This window comes from Pinus tabuliformis, chromosome 3_2 (assembly GCF_031772625.1).
Source record: "Pinus tabuliformis cultivar Carrire ecotype Pingquan chromosome 3_2, CPIR1, whole genome shotgun sequence".
In the NCBI taxonomy this organism is placed as follows: domain Eukaryota; kingdom Viridiplantae; phylum Streptophyta; class Pinopsida; order Pinales; family Pinaceae; genus Pinus; species Pinus tabuliformis.
This window is the reverse complement of record NC_142302.1, coordinates 941,612,545-941,636,106: the sequence shown is the minus strand read 5'-3', so window position 1 is coordinate 941,636,106 and position 23,562 is coordinate 941,612,545.

The following is a 23,562-nucleotide window of genomic DNA, read 5'->3' as shown; positions in this document are numbered from 1 at the left end:
CGAGCCAGTCAGAGATTGCGGGCTGCCTGCGAGAAGTTGAAGAAAGTCTTGAGTACTAACCCTGAGGCACCTCTCAATATCGAGTGTTTAATGGATGAAAAAGATGTTAGGGGATTTATCAAACGGGACGAGTTTGAACAACTTGCACAACCGATGCTCGAGCGTGTGAAAGGGCCCTGCGTGCAGGCTTTGATTGAAGCAGGAATTGTTGGACTTAAGATTCCTGTGTATCAAGACCTTCAGTCATTGCGTGGGCAGAGAGTGAAGATCAAGGCGGGCCATCTTCTGAAGATGAAAGGAGCGCTTCGAAACGCGTTCAACAGAAGAATGCAAGCTGGCCATAGCACAGATGATCTGGACGATGACTGTGTCAGATTTATCAGGTAAGACTGAAACCAATGATGGCACAGCGTGTTACATGAATGATGCAGTTGAAAACCAGATCATGTAAGATCAATGCTAGATTGAAGGCCGATAACCGATGGACAAAGCGGTAGCAAGAAATCCGGAAGCAGTTGCCTGGCGAGAGATGACTTTTATTGTGGTTGGATCAGTAGAAAGTGTTGCTCAGTCATGTTGAGAAGACTGTGAGGATGGTTTCATGGGCCCATAACCCACAGGTCCCAAGATCGAGCCTGTAAAAACACTGAAAATGAAGAGACCCCAGAATTCGTTCTCATCATTTTGCACTTTATATAATCTCACTCCACTAAGCAATTTGGCAACCTTATTTAGTCATGCTAATTTCCTAGGTGCACTCAAAGGAATTTGGTCTAGAGCGAAAATAGTTAATGGATATGTGTACAAAGGTCTAGGACTAAATAGATCCTTGAGTTCACTTATTCTTCCTTTTAATCTAATATTTTCTAGTTCCTATTCTGAAACAAAGTGAGCAAGAGTGTCTCCAATGTTCATGTGCAATTTGAGGAATCCTAAGGGTCTAACTCCAAAAATATCCACTTCTGAAGTCCAATTTTAAATTATTTTCTTATTCTTGACATAAACCTTTTCTAATTGCAACTTTTTTTCTTCCTTGTTAAACTAGGTGTTATGCATAGTTAAATACTGCTCTTCAAAAACAATTGGTTCCTTTCAAGCCAACTCCTCTACTATCTAGTGATTTTAAACAATTTGTAATGCTACCTAGTCGAGTACAACGACACTATCAACCTTTATATTAATAATATTTCTTGACCCTTCATAATTATATGTATCTTTCTTACTTGTGATTCTCTTTCTTTTATATTGTTTTATTGTGCGTGTTCTTTGTATGTCAATATTGGGAGGCTCATTTTTATCATATTTTCTAGCACGTCCTTCATTATTCTATTCTTTGCTTCTATTTGGTTGTTCTTTCTTCTAGGCATAGGAGGAACTCTTGTGTGGTTGGGTAGAGAAGAAGATTGGACATTAGTTGCATTTCTTCCTCTTTGTCTTGTTCTAGTCTTTTCACATTGAGTATTTGTAATAACTTCAGTGGTTAAATCATCATTGCATACTCACTTTTATTTCTTCTTAGGAGTATTTGGGTCAATGTCACCAATTCCATTTATAATCCTTATAAAATATTAGTATACATCCTAGATTGCAAATTTTCAAGAAATAACCCTTCAGGATCAAAACCTTTGAGGGGTTATGCTTCCTTCAGGTTGAATGCATTAAGCATTTTAGGGACTTCTATTAGAGGAACTTCTTATTGTCATCTTGAATACATTAAAGGGTATGGAAATGAAGTGTCTCTTTTTATTTTTATCAAAAATAGTGGACCATGTCTTGTACTGCTTGCATACTTTAGTAACAAAATATCGATCATAAAAGAAAAGGTCATTCATCATATCCATATAATCTGATGTAAGAATAGTATTCGTCTTTCACATAAATTCCCTTTCCTTTAAGGAAATCTTGTTCTTCTTGAGTTATTCTTGTTTATTCTTCTCTGGTCAGCATATATCTAAACTCCTTAAGAAATTTATCCTAAATAAAGAAAAAATGGAATGGTGCCTTATGCTCCAAAGAACTAGGTGCCAAAATTGGATGGGTTCATTTTCAACATATAGATTAATCCTACATCGTAATCCTTCACCACTATTAGGACCAAATATACAATCATAAACAAACTTATCATGGAGAAACAAGCTGCGTGCGCGCTCTGCTCCTGGCTTGATGGATTCAACCTCTGAGCACGACCCTTCCCTTTGGCTCCCAGGGCCTCCTGCTCCTGGGGCTTGTAGCCCTTGACTGGTATGCAATGGAACATGTGGAGCCTTCTCTTGAGGGTGAATCGATTCTAGTCCCATCTGCCGGAGCTTCAACTCAGCTGGGAGAAAATGCAGAAGCCTTTGCCTCTTTTCTCTCCTCCTTGGGACCGTCTCATCCCAGACCATCCATATTAAAGTTTGTTAAGAAAATCGATGAAATACCCGAAATAATTCTCCCTCCCTCTCTTCCGCACAACGCAGCTCTGTTTCTCTCTAAACACGGTTTGGTGGGTCAGTTTACTGGTCTCTGGCCCTCTCCCCGTTCGATCCTCAAATGGTTTGAAAGAAATTGGGCCTCATCTATCATGGGGAAAATCTCCAGCAGATTTTGTGGAAGAGGATATTTTACCTTCCATTTGTAAACGAAAGAGGACAGAGATTTAATCTTCAGAAACAACACATATTTCAGGGATTCAAGAGGGCTTTATCTCAACAGATGGACTTCGGACTTCGATCCAGAGTTGGACGTGTCAAATGCAGTGCCAGTATGGGTGAGGCTTCCCCATATTCCTCTACATTGTTGGGGAGATGAATCTATAAAAGCAATAAGAAATGTAGTGGGGAAATATATTTATGGAAGTGAGCCAAAGGAAAACATTCATGGCCGCGCAAGAATATGTGTAAAAGTAGATCTGTGGAAAGGATTTCCGGAAGTAGTCAAGATTAAAGTGGATAGTTGGATTCACATTCAACAGCTAGACTATGAAAAAATTCCGTTCAAATGCAAGGTATGTCATGAATATGGTCATTTTGCAAATAGATGTACTAAAAATCAGGAAACAAAAGAAATAGAAAACCAGGAACCAAAATGGGAGCAGGTTAAGAAGAAAAAGTCAGCATCCAAACCCAAACCTCTTATGTTTCCATTATACCTCTCTCGACCCTCCCCCCCCTTCCCCCTCATCCTCTCCTACCAGGCCTATTTCATCTAATGAACCCCCCTCTCCCTCTGCCCCCCTCCCTCCGTCTTCAATCCCTCCCCCCTTATCGGATCTTTTGGCCTCTAATCCCTTTGGCTCCCTTGCAGACCTTGATCCCCCTTCCCTCCCCCTTCCTCCCCCCTCTTCTACCCTTCCCCTCTAACCCCTCCCCTTCCTCGCCTATCCCCTCCCAAAGCCCTCACCCCTCCTCCTTCGACCGAATAATCACTCGTACCCTCTCCAAAGAGCTCCTCTCCTCTCTTGACCACCCTAAAAGGGTAGGCAGAAAAACCAACAGAGAAATTAGAGATGAAGTTGCGACAAAGGAAATGGCTCTGGGCACCCAACAACCTCTGGATACTTTCCTGGAACAAAATAAGGAGAAAATCACACACCCTAACAAAGGGAAAGGTCCCTCTACCCATAACATCAAGTGATAATGAATATAGTCTCTTGGAATTGTAGAGGAATGGGAAGTATGCCAAAACTTGAGGCAATAAAAGATTTAGTAACCTCAAAGAAACCATATATCTTTATGATTTAGGAGACAAAGAAAAATGAAAATGAAATGGAAACAATGATACAAAAAACAAAAAATTATCAAGGAACCTCAATTCGAGCGATCGAAGCCTCAGGAGGAATATGCAATCTATGGAAAACTGAAAAATGGGAGCTCATTCAGGAAAAAAAAGAGTTGCACTCGATAAAAAAGGACTTGCAAAACAAAACAAAAAAGGAGAAATATTGTATTATAAATATTTATGCCCCAAACCACTATAGGGATAAGGAAGTATGCTGGTCCACCTTAAAAAATTACCTTATGCAGGACCAAATCATAGGATTAATAGTACGAGGAGATCTCAATCTGGTACTGAGTTGTTGTGGCCACCAACAACTCCACTTCTTATTTAGATGTTATTCCTAATACTAAATAAGTGGGGACCCTTAGTTAAAAATTTAAAAATCAAAGTAGTGTTTAAACTTCCTTTTCGAATAAACTTACCATCATAAGCTTAGGAAGCCCCCCTTGAAAAATCTAAAAATCTAAGTTTCATGATAAGGTAAGACAAAAATCTTTCCTTAGGAAATATCACATCACAAGAAGATAACGGGATACTACCTTACAAGTCGAATTCCAATATTGCGAGATCGCGATAGGCGATGATAAACAAATATCGCATCGCATACATCAAGCACAACTTACGTTGAAACACTTTAATTTGCCGATATACAATGACGCCAATCGCAAATCGCATTTCGCAGAAAACAGGTTAACAAAGATTGTCATATGTAACGTTTCTGCGATCTGCGATATTGCGATTTCGCGATACAGCAACAATGCGATAATGCGATGTCACGAGCAATCAACTCTGCGATGTTGTGATTTTGCGATATTGCGAAGCAAATCGCAAAATCGCTTCATCGCATATCTTTTGGGCTCGTTATTCAAGAAAAGTATTTTCCATAAGCTAACACCTGGTTATGCGCTTTAATGCTAATAAATGAGTTAGTTGCCAGTTATTAATGGAATATGGGTTCGTGCTTATCGAAGAATCATCTCACATAAGGTGGTATACTTTATGTGTCTGCGACATTTAAAACTTTCCCATCACCCTTCCTTGTCATTCATTTTCACTTCACTTGTGAATTGCAGGAACGAAGAACAGAGGACAATCCAAAGCAATACGCATGATAAAATGGGAAAGAAAAGTAAAGCTCCGAGCTCTGAGTAACAGAGACGCGGGAATTTCCACATGGGAAGGAATGTATAATCTGCTTGAAGAAGAGAATCCCAGAGTAATGGAAGTTGCTGCTACCGCGGGCTCAAATAGTTCTTCTGAGGCATCCATCACAGAGCTAGCTTGCTCATTCTTGCACCGGATAACAGCAAGACCCAAAATTCTCCCATACACAAACATGCTCAAGTGGATACTGGACAACATTGATATCAGAAATAGACATTTTAAGACAAGGGGTCAAGAGCTTACAGAATTATTATTTTTACAAATTTTGAACTTTATATCTGCTGGAAGGAAAAAGCGCAAAAGGCGAATAATGCATCAAGGAAATCTGGACCAAGAAACGAAGGCAGTTTCCGATGCGCGATTAACGCTAATCACGCATTGCTGAGAAAAAATTCTTGAAAAGTAAATCTGCTAATTGCCCAGTCACCTGCAAGCCCCGAAAATTGCAAGAAAGCAACGATAGAGACAGATTGGAAACAGAAAGCTCAAGAAAAGGCAGAGGCAATCCAAGGATTAACCAAGTTGAACTGGGATTATTACTGGGCATACTTGGTAAAGCCACATAGCCAGTGGATGACTATCAAGTGCATCATTAATTCAGCTGAAAAGATGGCGCCAGCTCTTGTCGATTCGGTTTTCTCAGCTCAGCTAAAATTGAAAGTTGGCCTGTCGACTCTTCTCAAACAGATGCTGCATGCATGCGATTTCAAGGACCAAATACAGAAGGAGTTTAATTTTAGATCCAATTTTAGTTTTAATTTTGTTTTATTTTCCTAAAACGAGGACGGTCATTTAAACCGCATCCTACATTTTTGTAATAATTTATTTTTAGATTTAGTTAGTAGTATTTAAACCCTTCTCATGCATTTAGAGAAGGGTCCGGAAATTTATCAAAAACTTATCCCCAGAACATGCACTTCTGTACCCTCTGAGGAGGTTTTGATGAATGAATGGAACATGATTTATTGATGTTTGCATTTGATACCTGCTACTGATGTTGCACTTTTGTACTCTTAGTGGATGTTAGATCAAGAAGAGATAAATCGTTATTGCTTGAAGCCCATGAGTAGGACTAGTTATAAATGGTATTTCTATCTCTTAACTATTTCTGCCCTTGTGTTAAAGTGATTTTCATGTTCAGTTATTTATATATTGATGCATGAATGCCTGAGTTATCATTTGGCACTTTTGTACGGTGACAACTATTTATTTATGCTTAGTGTATGAATAGCTTATTATGCGATATGTTTATCACAACTGTTTCGTCTAACTTTTTATACGAAGTAGTTCATCTTTATTGAATTCTTTTCTCATAACATTTGAATGATCTTTATCACCAGTTGTTATTTGAAATCATTTTAGATCGCATAAAAGAAAGATTACACCCCGGGTTAGTGTAGATTTAGATATTTCTGTTTATTAGAATACAATTTCATTGTTATTAGATTAGAATTAGAGTAGAAGTATTCCATTTAGAAACTGTTAGAAAGGGAAATATCAATCCATCACACACACACACACCGAAATTGGGACACTGGTCCCATATCCCCAGTCAGACCCACTATACCAAACGGAAAAGGAGCTGCTAACCAAGGTCCGGACCAGGTGGGTATCCCTCTTGTTGTAGACCCGATTTTCGGGGCTTCAACATATTTGGTGCTAGAAGGAGGGCCTCGAACTGTGAATGGCAAGCAAATCTAAATCTAAATACCATTATGAGAGTAAATCGTCCTCACCATCTCCCCCGACTTCTCCATTGCATTTAGAATCTTTAAATCCAAACTCAGAAGTCGCTGGAGCAACAGCCGCTGCTACAAACCCTGACATTTCAGAAAAATCTACTATTGAACCCCCTGAAGTTGAATCTTTGATTCACAAACTTCAGTGATTTTCAATATCTCCTCAAAAGTCTGATAAATCTCAAGGCAGTGTGACTTCGCAATATAATCCTACTCATCCTCTTACCAGGTTAAAGAGTGAAAAGTTTGGTGTTCAGCCAACCGAATTACCTCTACCTACTAGGAAGAGAGCAAGGAAGTCTCATAAAGGATCCGATAGCGAGATTCTTTCATCATCGTCATCCATCTCAACCTCTTCACTGTGAAGTCAACCATCCACTCCTCCAGTTCAGATCATTGTCCATCAACCTCCTAGAACTTCCTCAACTCCTTCTCAATCATCTGGAGTCGTAATATCCCCATCTTCTCAACCGCAAGGATCATCTTCTGCACTTTCTTCTGTTAGTACTTCAGCGATGGCCCAAACTCCATCGAATAACCCAGGGGCAGTCTTAATGCCTACACCCTTGAGTCAGTTACTGGCCCATCCTGAAATATGGCTACCTAAGTTTAATCCTGAGGCAGGCATGCTAGCGGAAGAACATATAAATAACTTTATGCTATTGATAAATCTCAATGGAGTTGTTAATGAAGATGTTGTTGTTCGACTTTTTCCGTACACTCTGCAAGGAACAGCCGGATCATGGTATTTCTCATTACCATCTGGATCTATTACTAGTTGGAACATCTTCCAAGAACAGTTTCTGACCAAGTTTGGTGATGACAAGTCTATAGTGACACTGATCAATGACTTGTCCAACCTTAGGGCCGAGTCAAGAGAACCTATCAAATATTTCAACTTACGTTTCAATAAAATCTTAAACAAAATACCTACTGCTTCTCAGCTTAGTGAAGAAGTGCGAAGTGAATGGTACATTACTGCTTTACCATCAAACTTAGCAATCTTTGTTGATAGGGCTAACAAAACAACCTTAGTTGAAAATATGAAAGAAGCGATAGCAGTAGAGAAACGTATTATGGCCCTAGAAAAGAAAAACGCGATAGACGAACGAAAGTCTAAGAAGGTGTCTTTCAAAGAAGATCCCAAGAAAAAACAACTGAAAGATCCATTCGATTTAGAAGGGTTACAAAAAGTTTTGAAAACCATGTCTAACAAAATGGTCGACATTAAGAAACAAGTAGTAGAAACTTCTTCTAAAAAGTCATACAGGCCTTTTAAAAGAAATCCTTCAACTGATTCCAAACCCCCTAACGCTATTTCAAATGTTGAATAAGAAGAAGAAGAGGAAAACGCTACTGAAGAACATACTGATGAAGAAGCAGTTGTAGAATTACAAGGTATGTGGGATTTCATCCTCCCAGATGAAGAGGATCAAGAGGTATTCCCGGTTAGTACTCGCAGCAGAAATCAACTTGATCCTCCTCAACCTACACCTAAGCCAAATAGCGCAAGCTCGATGACTAAGGATAAAGTCGCACCCAAGAAAACATCACCTAAAGCGAATCAAACCAGCCCAGTCCAAACAGACACATCAACTCCATCTAAAACGCTAATCGTTTCAAATGAAATGGAGTATAATATCGTAGAAGACATGAAAAAGACTAGGGCCAATATTACTCTTTTTGAATTGAGCAAGTTAAAACACCAGCAGAAAGTACTTTTGAAAGAATTACATGTTGTACTAGTTGCACCTTTACCCGCTACTGTAATCTCTCAAGCTTCCCATGATATGGGAAGACCTCCAATTAATACGATGAATAAGGTTGATCCAAATGATATCGCATTAATTGGAGGAAGATCGAGATCGCATACTCCCCCATTTCTCCTTACTTATGAAATTTTCAATAAAAACGTGCATAATTGCTTAGTCGATTCTAGAGCTTCATCGAATATTTTACCAAGATTAATTTGTGCAAAATTGAATGTTCAACCACAGAAATCCGTTGTACGCATAGTTCAGCTAGATCAATTGCAAGTCGAAGTGATTGGCGAGTTAAATCAGGTTACCATAAGGCTATCATCCAACCCAAAGGTATGTCAAATTATCGACATTTTAGTTGCTGATATTCCTGAATTTTATGGCTTAATTCTTAGTAGAGATTGGTCAGAAAATGTTGGGTCCCTATAATACTAGTGATTACCCCATTACTATTGTAGTTATACCCCTTATTTATATTGTTGTGCCCCCATTGCCCCCATATTGTTATTAATGTGCCCATAGAATCCCTCTATTGTTATTTTTGTGGCTTTATATTATTATTGTTAGGTCGGCTGGATTATATTGTGACTCCTTAGACTCCTATATATAGAAAGGAGGTTTTGTCATTTGAATCATCCAAGAATTGTTCATTTATGTAATGTAAAGGAGGTTGCCCCCTCGAAGAGGCTGAATTCTAAGGCGTTGATTTATCTTTTCTATCTTTTCTTGAGCTGGTTTCATAACATTTGGTATCAGAGCTTTGGATTCTAGGGTTTCGCTGCTCCAATCAGGTCATCGTAGAATTTTCGCTATAACTTTTTTTCTGTGACGTTTCAGAAGTCGCAAAAAAAACCCATTTGAGAAGAAATCGCACTGAACCTTGGGTTCGAATTTCAGAGCTTTTCGCATGATATTTTTGGAGATATGATCTGAGGAAGTTGGTCTTTTTGCAGACTCCTGAATTACACTCAAAACAGGTGACCTGGGGAAAATCGTCATAACTTTCTTTCTGAGCATCGGATTGAAATTTTGTAAGAAGGTACAGAAAGAGGACAGACTGTAGTTTTCTTTTATATATTTTTTAGAGTCAAAGGTTGAAACAGTGACACGTGGCACTTCATACAAGTTCGCTCTATTGAACTAGTCTATAATCAGGTCACTACGGGAGATTGTGCATAACTCTTTCTTGGAGAATCCAATTTGGATCAGACTAGTGGCATTGGAAAGAGGACATAGAAGGCTACTACAGGTCACAATTTCAGAACTGGATGATACGAAATTACAAAGATACATCAGATTCAATATCAGGCTTCTACAAAGTAAAAAAAGGTGTGTAGTTTTTTTTAATTTTTTTTAATTTTTGCATAAGCTTGGTTTGAAGGAATTCAAAGGGCATAGTAAAGCATTATTATCGGTAACTGATGCCCCGAGGAAAGAAAATGCAAACACCTAGTAAGGAACCTGAAAGCTCTAGCATGACTCATGAAGAAGAGGAAGAAATGCTACATGATATATCAAAATTACAAGAACAAGTGCAACAAATGTCACGCTCACAAAAGCTAACAGATGCTAAGATAAATGGCGTGGAATCTAAGATAAAGGGCATGGAAGCTAAGATGGATGATCTGAAGGCAGATTTGAGGACAGATTTGAAGACAGACATGGCAGATTTGAAGACAAATTTGACAATTTTTCTACAAGAAATACTTACTAATGGTGAAAAGGTTGTAAAGGAAACTCATGATGTGAACAAAAGAAATGTTAATCATGATTCCATAGACTCTAATGTTGGATCGAAGACCCACCATATTCCAAAAATCGATATGAGGAAGTTTGATGGCAAGGATCCCGCCACATGGATATTACAGATGGAGCAGTTCTTCGATCTCAATAATGTGCAAAACACACAAAAGGTATGTATGGCAACTTTATATTTGGAACCAAATCAGTTTGTATGGTATCAATGGCTTTGCTCTCGTAAACAATTTATCACTTGGGAAATTTTTACGGAAGAATTGATAGCACATTATGAGGATACAAAAAGCAACACTTTTTTTAGCCAATTGATAAGTCTCAAACAAAAGGGTTCAATAATGGAGCACATTGAGGAGTTCCAAAAATTGAACATAAGGATAAAAGATATTCCAGAGGAGCATAGGATTGATGTGTTCATAGGGTCTTTAAAGGATAATATCCAACATGATGTTCGCCTTTGGGAACCTGATTCATTAGAGAAGGCATTCAGGTTAGCAAGAAAAATGGAAAGCAAAATTATGGCAACCAGGAAGCATACCACTCACAACTATAAAGACGGAAGTGCAGTTGCCCCTAGTCTTCCACAACCTATAAGGTTGACACCACAACAATTGGAAGAAAAAAGAGAAAAAGGGCTTTGTTACAGTTGTGATAGCAAATACACTAAAGGTCATAAGTGTGCTGAGAAGAAATTATTCTACATAGATTGTGAAGAGGAAGAAGAAAAGGAGCAAGAAAGGTCAAAAGAAGAGGATATGCTCCAAGAACAAAGCCTAGATGAAGAACAAATAAATCCGACCATATCTTGTAATGCATTGGCGGGAATTACCACTCCTCAAACCATCAAGATAGAAGGACAAATCAAGAAGAAAAAGGTAATAGTGTTGATTGATTCAGGAAGCACCCACAATTTTATTCATTGTAGGGTAGCAAAAAAATTGAATTGCTTCCTATATCCAGCACCAGAGTGTCAAGTGATGATTGCAAATGGAGGAACAATAAATTGCTCAGGAAAGTGCCATAATATCAAGCTATCCATGGGAGAATATGTATTGACTAGCCCAATGCTTTCCATTCCAATGGGAGGTGCTGATGTTGTACTAGGAGTCCAATGGCTACAATCCTTGGGTACAATAGCTTTTAATTTTCAAGAACTTTTCATCAAATTTTCTACGGAAGGAAAGGAAGTTGAATTAAGGGGTATTGCAGGGAAACCAGGAAAGATAATCAGCTCTAATGGTATGACAAAGCTTCTAAAAAAGGAGCAAAGGGGTGTAATTGCACAATTATGTTCGCTAGATGTTTCCACATTAGAATCATCTATTTCTCCAGATCTCCAAAAAGTCCTAGACAATCATTCCAAGGTATTTGAGACTCCCAAAGGTCTCCCACCTATGCGTGATCATGATCATGCTATTCATCTGATTCCAGGAAGTGTTCCTCCAAACATCAGGCCGTACAGATATCCCTATGTCCAAAAAAGTGAAATTGAACGTATGGTTGCAGAAATGCTAGAGGCTGGTATAATTCAACCGAGTCAAAGTTCTTTCTCTACTCCAGTAGTATTGGTGCACAAGAAGGATGGATCATGGCGCATGTGTCCGGATTATAGGGAGCTCAACAAGCTCACTATTAAAGATAAGTTCCCCATTCCTGTCATTGATGAATTACTGGATGAATTGCATGGATCAATTTACTTCACCAAGTTGGATCTTCGTTCAGGATATCATCAAATCAGAATGAAGATTGAAGACATTCCGAAAACGGCATTTAGAACTCATGAGGGTCATTATGAATTTTTGGTCATGCCTTTTGGCCTTACCAATGCACCTTCAACATTTCAAGGTTTGATGAATTCAATTTTCAAACCATTCCTTAGAAAATTTGTGTTAGTATTTTTTGATGATATACTTATCTACAGCAAGTCTTGGAAGGATCATGTTGAACATGTTGACAGGGTGCTACAACTATTGGAGGAGAAACAATTATATGCCAAAAGATCCAAATGTTTTTTTGGAGTCCAGGAGGTGGAATATTTGGGTCATATTGTATCTCATGAAGGAGTTAAGGTAGACCCTAGCAAAATTAAATCCATTAAGGAATGGAAAATCCCCACATCCATAAAGCATTTGCGCGGATTTCTTGGGTTGACAGGGTATTATCGCAAGTTTGTTAAGAATTATGGGAGAATAGCAGCACCTCTAACGACATTATTGAAGAAAGATGCATTTTCATGGACTCCGGAAGCAACAAAGGCCTTTGAACATCTTAAAGAGGCAATGTGCCAAGCACCGGTCTTAGCTACACCGGACTTCACAAAAACCTTTATTGTGGAATGTGATGCTTCAGGAAATGGAATTGGTGCTGTTCTAATGCAAGATGAAAGACCCATTGCTTTTGAAAGTCGTCCAATCAAGGGAAAGTTTTAAGAAAAGCTATTTATGAGAAGGAAATGTTGGCAATACTCCATGCACTTAAGAAATGGCGGCCCTACCTAATGGGAAGACACTTCAAGGTAAAAACGGATCATGATAGCCTTAAATACTTTTTAGAACAAAGATTATCCTCTGAAGAGCAACAAAAGTGGGTCACAAAGATGTTGGGTTATGACTTTGAAATCATCTACAAAAAAGGGAAGCAAAATGTGGTGGCAGATGCACTCTCAAGAAAGGATGAGGATGTGGAAGCATTGTTGTGCGCTATTTCTATATCCAACCAGATTGGATAAATGAAGCAAGGGAGGAATGGAAGAATGACGAAGAAGTGTGGGCACTTATTCGAAAGCTACAACAAGATTCCAGTACGTCTGATACATTTAGCTGGAAAAATGATTCGTTATGGTACAAAGATCGCTTATACCTCTGTAAGAATTCCCAGCTAAAACAAAAGATTCTTATGGAATTGCACACTTCTCCCTTAGGAGGGCACTCAGGATTTTTAAAAACTTACCACAGGGTTAAGAAGGAATTTTTTTGGGATGGCCTTAAATCAGATATTCAAAAGTTTGTGGCAGAATGTTTGGTTTGCCAACAAAATAAAGTTGAAACAATTAAGACACTGGGTCTATTACAACCTTTATCCATTCCAAGCCAACGTTGGGAGGAGGTTTCAATGGATTTTATCACAGGTTTACCCAAGTCTGAGGGAAAGAGTGTCATCATGGTGGTAGTTGACAGACTTACCAAGTATGCACACTTTTGTGCATTATCACATCCATTTAAAGCCAGTACAGTTTCTACTGCATTTATGGAAACAATTCAAAAGCTACATGGAAACCCAAAGATTATTGTAAGTGACAGAGATCCCATTTTCACTGGAAATTTTTGGACAGAATTATTTTCTTGTCTTGGTACTCAGTTAGCTCATAGCTCATCTTATCATCCTCAATCTGATGGGCAAACTGAGATAGTAAACAAATGTTTGGAAGGATATCTTCGTTGCTTTGTATCTGATAAACAGACACAATGGGTCAAATGGTTGCCTCTGGCTGAATGGTGGTATAACACTTCCTTTCATACAGCAACAAAAATGACCCCATTTATGGCACTTTATGGGTATCAACCACCATCCATCACATCATATTTAAGAGAAAATTCTAAGGTTCAGGCAATGGAACATCACATCGAACATCAACAACAAGTCCTCTAACTCTTAAAGGATAACCTCGTGTTGGCACAGAATAGAATGAAACAACAGGCAGATCAACATCGTAGTGAAAGAAGTTTTGATGTAGGTGATTGGGTATTCCTACGGCTACAACCATATAAGCAAATGTCCCTCAAGCAAGCTAAGAAGGATAATAAATTATCACCAAAGTATTATGGTCCGTACAAGGTGTTGCAAAAGATTGGTACTATGGCATACAAATTGGAGCTTCCTGCAGCTTCTCGATTGCACTCAGTTTTCCATGTTTCATGCTTAAAGAAGGTTATAGGCGACAAGCTCCCAGTTCAAATAATATTGCCAGAACTTGACGAGGAAGGAAAAATTATATTAGAACCGGAAGCAGTTATAGAAACAAGAACGCGACAGCTATGAAATCGATCAATTTCAGAGTACCTTATCAAGTGGAAGAACTTATCCGTTGAAGATTCCACATGGGAGGATGAGAATTTTATGCAGAAATATCCAGAACTACTCAAGCGTTGAGGACAACACTTTTTTGAAGGAGAGGGGCATGTTGGGTCCCTATAATACTAGTGATTACCCCATTACTATTGTAGTTATACCCCTTATTTATATTGTTGTGCCCCCATTGCCCCCATATTGTTATTAATGTGCCCGTAGAATCCCTCTATTGTTATTTTTGTGGCTTTATATTATTATTGTTAGGTCGGTTGGATTATATTGTGACTCCTTAGACTCCTATATATAGAAAGGAGGTTTTTTCATTTGAATCATCCAAGAATTGTTCATTTATGTAATGTAAAGGAGGTTGCCCCCTCGAAGAGGCTAAATTCTAAGGCGTTGATTTATCTTTTCTATCTTTTCTTGAGCTGGTTTCATAACAGAAAAACTTCACGGATACTTTGATACCGACTAGTCTCACATGTGGCTGCCTTATAATGGTAAACCAAACCAAATAAAAGTTGAACGCAAACGACATCATAAATACATAGTAACAGAACTTGAGGGAGAAAACGAACCAGTAGCATATAATTCTAACATCATTGGCAACTATTCAGTAGATTCTTTCCTAGGAAATTTTAATGCTCATACTTCACCTTACTTAGAACATTCTGTTTTATCTCAAGAAGAAAATTTTTCTCAAACAGATAGTTCTAAATGCATTAATTTTATAGATAGTCCTGTAAATAAATCTTTATTTTGGAAATTATTTTTTGATGGTTCTAAGTCTAACAAAGGAGCAGGAGCAGGATGCGTATTAGTAAGCCCAGAGGGAGATAAAAACATGCTAACTTGCAGACTCGAATTCGAGTGCACCAACAATATCGCAGAATACGAGGCTCTAGTCCAAGGATTATACAAAGCAATTGGATTAGATATCAAATACCTGCAAGTTTTCGGAGATTCTGAAATTGTAATTAGACAGGTACGTAATACTATACACTGTTTATCAGGTCATTTAAAGCATTACCAATCTTTAGTCCAAGATCTGACTAAACATTTTATAGCATTTAATATTTCATCAATTCCCAGACTCCATAATGCTAGCGTAGACCTCTTAGCCAACGTAGCTTCCAAGCTCATTCCTTCAGAAGATTTTAGCCCTGACCGATTTTCAATTGAGTTAATTTTTAGACCATCTATTCCTGATAACATTACAAATTGGAGGATTTTCAACGACAATCCTGATACCGTGAGTTTCCTCACATCTGAAGGATCCTACACCAATCAAATAATTGACGTAGACCAACATGACCAACAATTGCACCAGGATAGTACTAACAATGCTATACCTAAATCAGTAGTCAAATTAGAAGACCTTTATGATTTGAAATATCGATTCAAAAGATCTACTAATTCAAAACTCCAAAGTTCAATTTTGAATCATGAATTAGTAAACCTAGGAACTGATGCCAAACCCCAGAATATCAACCTAGGCCTTGGCCTAGCCCCTGAAGAAAAATTAGCATATATTCGTCTCTTGAAACAATACAAAGCTGTCTTTTCTTGGAATTACGATGAACTCAAAACATATGACACCTCCATCATCCAACATACTATCCCAATGATCGATAATGAAAAACCTGTCCAACAAAAGTTGAGAAAAATCCATCCAAATTTAGAAAATCAAATTAAAACTGAACTTAATAAGTTATTGAAAGCCAAAATAATCTTTCCCATTAGACATTCTAAATGGGTCTCCAATATGGTACCTGTTAGAAAGAAAAATGGAGATATTAGAATCTGCATTGACTTTCGAAACCTTAACAAGGCCTGCTAGAAGGATAATTTTCCCTTACCTCCCATGGAACAAATACTGCAGGCAGTCGTGGGCTCAGAATTAATGTCATTCTTGGATGGATTCTCAGGATACAATCAAGTGTTGGTTCATCCCGACGATCAATTAAAAACGACATTCAGAACTAAATGGGGCACATATGCATATCAAAAGATGCCATTTGGATTGATAAACGCGGGTGCCACATTTCAGAGAGCCATGGACATTGCATTCAAAGGGTTAGTTAATAAATAAGTGGTAATTTATTTGGATGATATAACTGCTTATTCCAAGAAATGAAATAACCATCTCAAAGATTTAAAACAAATATTCCAACATTGTTTAAGGTATGGGATTTCGCTTAACCCGAAAAAATCTTTTTTCGCATTGAGTGAAGGAAAACTTCTTGGGTTCATAGTGTCAAAATCTGGAATTCACATTGATCCTGACAGAATCAAGGAAATTTCCGCAATACCCTTACCTCACAACAAGAAAGCCATGCAATCTTTCCTTGGCCAGATTAACTTTGTAAAGATATTTGTTCCAGGCTTTTCAAGAATTGTGTCTCCTTTACAAGCCATGATTAAAAAGAACACAAACTTTAAATGGGGCCAAGATGAACATGAGGCATTCAATCTGATCAAACAAGCAATTATCAAAGCTCCATCTTTAGCAACTCCAAATTTTTCGGATCCTTTTATTTTGTATACATTTGCCTCAGATAGGTCATATGCTGCAATACTCACTCAAGCAAATCAAGAAAAGGCGGAAGCCCCAATTGCTTTTTTCAGTTCCAATTTACAAGGAGTTGAATTGAATTATTCAGATGTGGAGAAACAAGCTTATGATGTTTTCAAAGCAATTAAATATTTCAGACCTTTTTTACTCAAAACACATACCAAGATCATAGTACCATTTCTAGCGGTAAGAAATCTTCTAGTACAGAAGGATGTGGGTGAGAAAAGGGCCAATTGGGTTACTGCCTTACAGGAATACGACGTAGAAATCAAACGAGAAAGTATTGTAAAAAGTCAAGGCTTTTGAAAAATGTTGGCCGAAGCATCGCTAATGTCCGAAAATCCATCTGAATAGGTACAAGTGTATGAGGTAAGCCTAAACAATGTTGAGTCATTATATGCTGATATTGTTTATTATCTAAAGAATGGATATGCTCCTCCAAACCCCGATCATACCAAGAAAAGAGCCCCGAGGTTAAAAGCCAAACAACATCAGCTCGTGAATGATGTTCTTTTTAGAATAAATTATGATTCTGTTCTCCTTAGATGTCTTGAGAAATCTAAAGCTGAAAAAGTCTTGCAGGAACTCCACGATGGGCCAGCAGGCGGACACTACGCTGGAGACGCTACTGCTCATAAAAGTTTACGTGCAGGCTATTACTGGCCCATGTTATTCAAAGACACACGTAATTACGTGAGGAAATGTCAAGTCTGTCAAACTGCTGCTGGGAGACAAAAGAAACCATCCTTGCCACTGCAACCAGTTACCATTGAACAACCTTTCGATCAGTGGGGATTGGACATAATAGGTGAGATCGTTCCTCACTCTTCTAAACAGCATAGATACATCTTACTTTACTAAACGGGTAGAAGCAGTTCCACTCAAGACGGCTAACGTTGAAAATATCATTGAATTCATAGATCAGTTCATAATCGCCAGGTTTGGATTGCCTTCCGCTTTAATGTTTGATAATGCATCATATTTTTCTGGTAATGCAATGACGGAATTTGCACTCAAAAGGGTTTCAAGCTTAAATAATTGGCCAATTATTATCCACAAGGGAATGGATTAGCTGAATCTACAAATAAGAACTTAATTAGAATCATTAAGCGAACCATTGACCAAAATCATAAAAATTGGCATAAGTCTTTAATATATGCTTTATGGGCAGATCGAATAACGCAAAAGCCTCTATCGGCACTTCTCCCTTTAATTTAGTTTATGGGAAAGAAGTGGTTCTTCCAACACATATGGAAATTCCTTCTTTAGCCTTAGTTCAATATATTGATGAAGCACCAACTTCTTCTTTACAACTTAGGCAGTTGGAATTAATTAAATTAGAAGAACAACGAGAACGGGCTAAGATAACTCATGCTCATCATCAAGCATTAGTGAAAGCCTCTTTTGATTCCAATATTATATCCAGAAAAGATTTTCAGATGGGAGATCTAGTTTTAAAATGGGACAAGGCTCATGAGGAAAAGGGAAAACATACAAAATTTCAAAGAATGTGGCTTGGTCCTTTTCAGATCATAGAAGTCATAGGTTCGTCTACCTTCATGTTACAAGATTTAACAGGGAAAAGAGATTCTCTACCTGTTAATGGTCAAATTCTTAAGAAATATTTTCCATGGAAGATCATTCTTCTATTTTTGTAAAGTAGTTGTTTTTCTTTCCATAATAAAATTGGTTGTGAATGGTTACATTTGACATTCACGAAAAAGACACAAATTCTCTTCTAGATTTTGTTTTTTCGCTTGTATAAATAGAATTCTTTCTAAAAAATTAATCATTACTATTGAAAGATACAGTTAAAGACTATACGCCTAGAAATGATATTAGTTTCAACTTTGTAAATTTTGATGAAAAGCCACCTTTAGTTAGAAATCGTTTTATTTCAGTCAATGAAAGGTATCAATAACAAAATGAAGATTCTCTGTAGAAAGGCTCTTTCCAAAAAACTCTATCATTGTCATCCAGAGCTGTCTTAAGAAAATAATGACTTCCTCCCCACCTAGGAAACTACAATATTCAGAGAATGATCCAAAGATACACTTTAACTTAAAGAGTGAGAGGTCTCATCACGAGCCGACTTATCATGATCATAGATATTATAGCTTGCTGACTTTGCCAAATACTGCATACCACAACAGGGCAATGACTCAAGATTGTTGCAATCAAAAGACAAGGGGTCTCATCACGAGCCAGCTTGTTCAGCAAAGTTATAAATCAGTGAATGATTGTGTCATGAATTGTCTACCAAACCAAGACATTGCTCTTTAAGAATATAAAGAAAAAATGAAAGCAGAAAGTGTGGAAATGGATTCTTCTTTGAAAAGTTGTAAATTTTGCTAAGTAGGATACAGGATCATTGCTAGATAATAGGTACCCCTGTCAAAGCTATAAATGCTCGCTGGCAGTAGAGGCTCTACCTATGACAAATGAGCATATTTAAAACCGATTTACAGAGAAGACTTTGTTTTTATCTTTATAAACCAAGTAATGACTGATGTAGATACAAGGACTAGCTTGAGTGAGTAAATAATCAAAGTTGGGAAAAAGAAGAAACGAAATATCATTAATAGGCAAAAGCATAATGTACTTAGTCTTTCTATAGTAAACTTTAATTTTCTGGAAAATTTTCTGTTTTGGAAGTTTTGAAAATTCAAAAGAGCAGCAGAGATTACTGGTTCTTCCAAGTGAATCACCAATTGTTGTGGCCACCAACAACCCCCCTTCTTATCTATATGTTATTCCTAATACTAAATAAGTGGGGACCCTTAGTTAAAAATTAAAAAAATCAAAGTAGTGTTTAAACTTCCTTTTCGAATAAACCTACCATCATAAGCTTAGGAAGCCCCCTTGAAAAATCTAAAAATCTAAGTTTCATGATAAGGTAAGACAAAAATCTTTCCTTAGGAAATATTGCATCACAAGAAGATAACGGGATACTACCTTACAAGCCGAATACCAATATTGCGAGATCGCGATAGGTGATGATAAATATCGCATCACATACATCAAGCAAAACTTACGTTGAAACACTTTAATTTGCCGATATGCGATGACGTCAATCGCAAATCGCATTTCACAGAAAACAGGTTAACAAAGATTGTCATATGTAACGTTTCTGCGATCTGCGATATTGCGATATTGCGATTTCACGATACAGTGACAATGCGATAATGCGATGTCACGAGCAATCAACTCTGCGACATTGTGATTCTGCGATATTGCAAAGCAAATCGCAAAATCACTTCATCGCAGATCTTTCAGGCTCGTTATTCAAGAAAAGTATTTTCCATAAGCTGACACCTGGTTATGCGCTTTAATGCTAATAAATGAGTTAGTTGCCAGTTATTAATGGAATATGGGTTCATGCTTATCGAAGAATCATCTCACGTAAGGTGGTATACTTTATGTGTCTACGGCATTTAAAACTTTCCCATCACCCTTCCTTGTCATTCATTTTCACTTCACTTGTGAATTGCAGGAACGGAGAACAGAGGACAATACAAAGCAATACGCAGGATAAAATGGGAAAGAAAAGCAAAGCTCCGAGCTCTGAAGAAAAAGAAATGGTGCCCTTGTATACAGACACGGCCTGTAATAGAGACGCGGGAATTGCTACATGGGAAGGCATGTATAATCTGCTTGAAGAAGAGAATCCTAGAGTAATGGAAGTTGCTGCTACCACGGGCTCAAATAGTTCTTCTGAGGCATCCATCACAGAGCTAGCTTGCTCATTCTTGCACCGGATAGCAGCAAGACCCAAAATTCTCCCATACACAGACATGGTCAAGTGGATACTGGACAACATTGATATCAGAAATAGACAGTTTAAGACTCGAGGTCAAGAGCTTACGGAATTATTATTTTTACAAATTTTGAACTTTATATCTGCTGGAAGGAAAAAGCGCAAAAGGCGAAAAACGCATCAAGGAAATCCGGACCAAGAAACGGAGGCAGTTTCCGATGCGCGATTAGCACTAATCGCGCATCGCTGAGAAAAATTTCTCGAAAAGGAAAGCTGCTAATTGCCCAGTCACCTGCAAGCCCCGAAAATTGCAAGAAAGCAACGATAGAGACAGATTGGAAACAGAAAGCTCAAGAAAAGGCAGAGGCAATCCAAGGATTAACCAAGTTGAACTAGGATTATTACTGGGCATACTTGGTAAAGCCACATAGCCAGTGGATGACTATCAAGTGTATCATTAATTTAGCCGAAAAGATGGCGCCAGCTCTTGTCGATTCAGTTTTCTCAGCTCAACTAAAATCGGAAGTCGGCCAACCGACTCTTCTCAAACAGATGTTGCATGCATGCGATTTCAAGGACCAAATATAGAAGTAGTTTAATTTTAGATTCAATTTTAGTTTTAATTTTGTTTTATTTTCTTGAAATGAGGACGGTCATTTAAACCGCAACCTACATTTTTGTAATAATTTATTTTTAGATTTAGTTAGTAGTATTTAAACCCTTCTCATGCATTTAGAGAAGGGTCCGGAAATTTATCAAAAACTTATCCCCAAAACATGCACTTCTGTACCCTCTGAGGAGGTTTTGATGAATGAATGGAACAATATTTATTGATGTTTGCATTTGATACCTGCTACTGATGTTGCACTTTTGTACTCTTAGTGGATGTTAGATCAAGAAGAGATAAATCGTTATTGCTTGAAGCCCATGAGTAGGACTAGTTATAAATGGTATTTCTATCTCTTAACTATTTCTGCCCTTGTGTTAGAGTGATATATTGATGTATGAATGCCTGAGTTATCATTTGGCACTTTTGTACGGTGATAGCTATTTATTTATGCTTAGTGTATGAATAGCTTATTGTGCGATATGTTTATCACAACTATTTCGTCTAACTTTTTATACGAAGTAGTTCATCTTTATTGAATTCTTTTCTCATAACATTTGAATGATCTTTATCACCAGTTGTTATTTGAAATCATTTTAGATCGCATAAAATAAAGATTACACCCCGGGTTAGTGTAGATTTAGATATTCTTGTTTATTAGAATACAATTTTCTTGTTATTAGATTAGAATTAGAGTAGAAGTATTCCATTTAGAAACTGTTATAAAGGGAAATATCAATCCATCACACACACACACACCGAAATTTGGAAACTGGTCCCATATCCCCAGTCAGACCCACTATACCAAACGAAAAAGGAGCTACTAACCAAGGTCCGGACTGGATGGGTATCCCCCTTGTTGTAGACCCGATTTTCGGGGCTTCAACATGAGTGCAGAGGAGAAATTCAAGGGAATATACAACGCTGATCCATATAGGGAAATGTTAGAATCTATTATGGAAGCATGCAAATTAATGGATATGCCTCCAAACAATGGAAAGTATACACGGAGCAATAAAAGAACTGGGAAAAATAATATGAAGGAATGTTTGGATAGATTTCTAATACTTCCATTCCCTTCAGCATGATTAAATCCAAAATCATCCACAATATAACATCAGATCACAAACTGGTGGCTCTCACCCTTGGGAAGTTAGAAAAACTTGGCCCAGTTCCTTTCAGATTCAACTCCACTTGGAATGACAGTGAAGAAGTTAAAAATACCATTGTTGAAGAATGGACAAAATCAATTATTGGCTCTCCTATCTATGTTTGGGAAACTAAATTAAAAGCCCCGAGGAGAGAGTTAAAACAGTGGGCAAGGATTAACCAACTAGAAACACAAAGAAGAAAGCTAGAAATAACAGAAAAAAATTGATAGAATCCAAGTGGAAAAAGAGCAGCAAGAGGAAATGCAGGAGAGCATATGGCAGGAAAAACAAGCATACTAGGAGATGTATAGACAAAATAGAAAGGAAGAAGAAGAGTGGTGGCTAAAATCGCGAAGTCTATGGCTCAAAGCTGGAGATAAGAACACAACGTTCTTCCATAATGTGGCCAAGATAAGAAGAAATCAAAACCAAATATACAGTATAAAAGATAACGAAGGCAAAGAAGTCAGAGGTCAAGAGGAAATAAAGAAGGAGGCTTATAGATACTATAAAAATCTATTATCATCCCCAGCAGCAAATAACAAACATGAATATTATCTTCAGCATATTCCTAAGAAAATTAGTGAAGCAAAAAACAATGAACTCACAAGAGCAATTGAAGAAAAGGAAGTTGCAACTGTTGTTTGGGATTTGCATCCGGATAAGGCCCCAGGCCCAGATGGGTTCCCTATTTCCTTCTATAAAAACAACTGGAGCATTATTAAAAAATATTTGATAAGAATGATCAGAAATGTTTTTGGGAAATTCAAGGTTGGAGGATTCACAAACTCTTCCTTCCTTGCCCTTGTTCCAAAAGAGTCAAATGCTAACTCATTTAGCAGATTTAGGCCCATTTCTTTGTGTAAATCCTCCTACAAAATCATAACAAAAATTTTGGCAAATAGAATTGAAGTATTGCTTCCATAAATAATATCAGAAAACCAAGGAGGATTGGTCCCAAAAGACAAATCCTTGACAACATTCTAATATTGCAGGAAGCTATGCACTCTAGCCTCATGAAAAAAGAAAAATGAATGATTGTCAAATTCGAAATGGCTAATGCATTTGATAGGGTTAGCCTGGGTTTTCTTGTTGTTGTCCTACAGAGATTTGGTTTCTCAAAAAAGGCAATAGATATAATAAAAGCCTGCATTGTGGGCCCTTGGATTGCTCCATTGGTCAATGGAAGACCAAGTAAATACTTTCAGAGCTTAAGGGGGCTTCACC